Source organism: Silene latifolia, chromosome 2 (assembly GCF_048544455.1).
Source record: "Silene latifolia isolate original U9 population chromosome 2, ASM4854445v1, whole genome shotgun sequence".
Taxonomy (NCBI): domain Eukaryota; kingdom Viridiplantae; phylum Streptophyta; class Magnoliopsida; order Caryophyllales; family Caryophyllaceae; genus Silene; species Silene latifolia.
This window is the reverse complement of record NC_133527.1, coordinates 39,059,878-39,064,773: the sequence shown is the minus strand read 5'-3', so window position 1 is coordinate 39,064,773 and position 4,896 is coordinate 39,059,878.

Sequence of the window (4,896 nt, the reverse complement as noted above, 5' to 3'; positions counted from 1 at the left end):
CCAAGGACTACCTTAGCATGAAAGGCTGTTACCATCTCGGTTTCCCGAGGTTAGTATATCAAAGTTACAATTTCCAAACAACATTTATCAAAGTACAAAGAGTTAACGAATACATTATCTCAAACCAACTCAAACTAAAAGTGTAAGAACTTCAATACAACTGAAATCATTGACGGCTAAACTCGTGACGGCGGAAACTAGACTCGAAGTGATGTCTCCCCATGTCTGTCCCATAACTAAACATCTGCATTACCTGTCATATCTGCTCACCATCCCCGAATGGATCACCGCAGGTTTTACAAAACAACAACACGGGGTCAGTACTACTCAATCAATATAAGACAACAACATTACCGCTAGCTCATCATCGATCTCATGCACAGTAACCGACTACACACCGAAGTGTGTAGCCCTGCCAGATTACCCATCGCAACAGGTAATCCTCGCCGCCAGTGGGTGACCGCAGCCCATCCCCACCTAGTCCAGCTCATCAACGAGCGACTAACCATCCCTGTCCCTTAATGTGCACATCCCCTCCCGTGGCGGGTTCCACGGAGGGCGAACTAGGGTGTGAAGCCACTCCCGCAAGTGACTCCACCACAATCACAATCACATGACATCACAGCCATCTCAATCCGCTCCTACCAACATCGTCACAACAATCTCCATACTCCGATGATCAGCAGGTAACAACAATTACAACAAGCACAATCTCAATCAATTGACAGTAAACTGAGTAGGGAAACCCTACCTTAGCAATCAACAGCAGTATGCAAACACGGATAATCAAAAAGGCTCCTCTACGAAGTCTTCTCCTATACAATGATCATGTAACACGATTACACATTGCACAATACCCAAAATCCCCTTCCCATATAAATGTACAGTAACCCAAAAAGTACAAATAACAAGGGAATGAAACTTACCAACAGTAGAATAAGAGACTACACGCAAGGATCACGACGATTTGCACACACAACGAGATATGAGGATGATTAGGGAGTGATTAGGGAGAGATCGTAGAATGATAAAGCTTTCAAATGATATTAGAAACTGACGCGGAAATATAAAATACCCTAAACATTCCCTAATCAACCGTCGAAATAACACTCCGCCAAACCGGACACTCGACCGAGTAAGTGTATACTCGGTCGAGTGTCCCATACTCGGTCGAGTGTTAACTATACTCGGCCGAGTGTTCCTCGGCAGAACCAAAACAACACACAACCTCAGCACTACTCGGCCGAGTAGGCGCTACTCGGTCGAGTAGTCACCAAGGAAAATCCGTAGTGTTACAATCTTCCCCCCTTAAAAAGAACTTCGTCCCGAAGTTCACACTCTACTATAAAACAAAGCACAACACTACGCCACAAGACTAAACCAACCACATATAACAACACTAAGGAACTACACAAGTCTACACAAGAATCATTACCCTGACTCAAAGCAAAACAACAAACAAAACACAACACGACCGCGAAGTTCCAACCCAACCTATAAAACATGGACACTCACACCAACTCCACAAACCACTCTTCATTCCACAACATGGCTCACGATATCGTCTCAACTATAGCATAGGCTCTCAATACTGACTCCATAACATTACCCAATAACCACAATATAATGTTGCCAACCTTGTATCACTTCCATAACACTCAATAGCACTCAACCACAAAAGAAGATCAATCATCAAAACGGAATGTCACAAGGGTATTCCGGTACAGCGGGTACCACGGGTCCACTACCTTCCCCAACTTCGGGCTGTGAAGCCCTCCCCCTCTTACTCTGACAGGTTTCTATGTTTAGTCTCGGCATCTGTTTCAGCATACGGTTTAAACAAACTTGCATAGGCACTTAAAACATAGAATTTACACAACTGAACATTGAATAATCATCTAGGTACACACTTTCACCAACAAATTCCCAATTGATACATAAATTTAGTTTATAGTAACTCAGACGATCTCTATTGCTGTGAAAAGTTTAACATGATAAACATAATCTACTCGACCAATTCAGCTATCATGGCATGGCTCAAAAGCTACCCCATATAAATACTTGGTAACATGTGAAATATTCATATATGTTCATAGAAAAGCAACTTAAAACATGTCATCATCAACCTTCAACATTAGAAGCAAACAACTCAATTAGACTAGTCAGACGGTCTCTACAGCTGTAACGATTTTGACACATTCATCAAGAATTAACATCACCACTACTAAATTAGAAGTTTAACTTTTGCATATACATTCATATCCAACACAAAACCTTAGTCATAGAAAACAAATTTCAATTTGGGGCACTTTTAAGACGGAGTTTTAAGGCAAGTTTTAAGGTGAAAATTACCAAAATCCAACTTCTAACATAACATATGTAACATATAGTACTCAATTTCATCATCCAACATGTAGAAAACAACCAAAAAAATCAATTTTAATTTTGCAAACCCTAGAAAATTCGCCCCCAATTTTGCAATTTCTACTCTATTTTTAGCACAATTAACATCAATAATCATGAAAGGAAAGCATATGAATCACATTACAACAATTACAAGCAATTTTTGTCCACATGAATCGAAATTTTCGAACTACTCTATCATCCTAATAGGTTCAAAGTGATAAAACATGTAAATAGGGAAGAAATTCATACCTTGATTAGATGGAAAGCAAAAGAACGAAATTAAACAAAGAGAACAACCCAAATCAATCACCACAACCACAAGAATATGAGAGCTTTTGAGAGATTTTAGAGCTTAGGGTTCGAATAAAGAAGAAAGAATGAGAAGAATGAGGAAAAACAAGGGTTTTATGAAACCCGTAAGAGCCTCTGTACTGTAGCCTACTCGATCGAGTGCCTAGGGTACTCGATCGAGTGCCCTCTACTCGATCGAGTAAGTGCTATTTCGTCGAGTATCTGCAGAAAATTTCTACATTCCGACGTCATAGCTTCCTAACTAGATCGAGTGAGGTCTACTCGGTCTAGTAAGCACTCGCACTCGGTCAAGTAAGGTTGAGTACTCGGTCAGAAATACGAAATTAATTGAAGATCCCTGCAAAAACAATATCGCGTGTCGATTCCAAACTAAGTTCGGAATTCATCACTGGTAATCGTACTCACTTCTATATCACCATTATTATTCAAACATATCATACCGTCTCATCAGACAAGGTTCATATCATATTACGCTACAATAACAACTGCACACTACATGGTTTACCTGCTAGTGAGTCATTCATATACACAATTATGTCATTGTATCATATCTAAACTCGTCTTACCACATGGCTATCAACTTATTCTCACGTTAATGAAAGCATATAATTAACAATAATTCCCACATGTCAGCCAAGTGTATCACTATCATGTTCCAGTTCAACATGAACAAGCCATTCTACACAAATTAATCACCACGCAAGCGGAAATTTTCAGCCATTAAACATTGCACAAATGCATCACTATTGGCTATTTCTCATATCATAACTCAACATTTCTTTAACAATCATCATTATAACTACGGTAGGACTTATAAACTTATATGAGATCGCCATTTCTAACAACTTAAGCAAACACCAACATGATCACTTCATATTACAGCATACACTTCCACACTTTTCACGCATTCTATTAAATAAAACCTTTTACGTTTTTCATAATCATCGCATAAGCTCACTAATTCTACCAAAACTTCACCACACACAATCCAAACGCAACTATCATGCCCATACCAACTTTAACAAAGACTCAACCACGGATAGTTTCGACGCAATCAACATATACATTAAATACATACATACGGACTTCACATTCCCATACCCAGTGACTGGCTTAAGTACAATTGGGCCAAGGTTTTGAAATGAGGGCGCCTACTCACCCAAAACCTAGCATCAGCTGGGGCTCCCATCACACATACACCAGGTTCATTTTATTAGACTCACTACGTTTATTATGTTCATTGGTTACAGGTTCTAAAATCGTCTCTCTGATACCACTTTGTAACACCCCCATATTCTGAGGAGCCTTAACTAGGTCTTCCTTAGCAGATAAGGGCGTTACCATCTCGGTTGCCCGAGGTAAGTAATCATCAAAAGTCGATAAAAGAACAATTATAGTTATATTACAAGCATTACAACCAACTTAACACAATAAAGATACAACTCGTCAGCAACAGACTATCTCTATCAAAACTCGTGAGGACTCATCCCCGCCAGGACTCCAGCTATCAACGACATCAACACCTGCTAAGACTGACTGCTCACCATAAGGGATCACGGCAGACACGTAAACAAACAAGACAACCACACAAGGTCAGTAACCGAGGCAAGACTCAACCTGAATCAACAACAATTAACAACACACCACAAACACAACCAGTCACACACAATCACACCCACCCCAATCAATCTTCGTCGCCGACTGTCCACTGGACCAGCCCTGCCAGTGGGGGACCGCAGCCGTACCCACCAAATCCCCGCTCATCATACCGAGCGATAACCCTGTCCCATTAATGTGCACATCCCCTCCCGTGGTGGGTTCCACGGAGGGCGAAATTAGGGCGTGAAGCCACTCCCGCAAGCGACTTCACTCAGCCGAGGACGCACCTCGAGAACCAGAGACAAACAATCACAGACAGCTGCAATACAACAACAACCAACAAACTGTATACACCAACCGACTACCGCATATACGCTGCCACACAAACACAACTACAACACAATAACCACGACAAACCAACCGACACACTAGACCATCCACAAAAACTGAGTAGGCGAACCTACCTTTAAGCAACTACAACCATTCCATGTCCACACACGCAATATCCAGCAACCAAGCAACACTTATAAATGCAACACAACCATCTATCACTACCAAGCAAACCCTTACTGCAAAGAC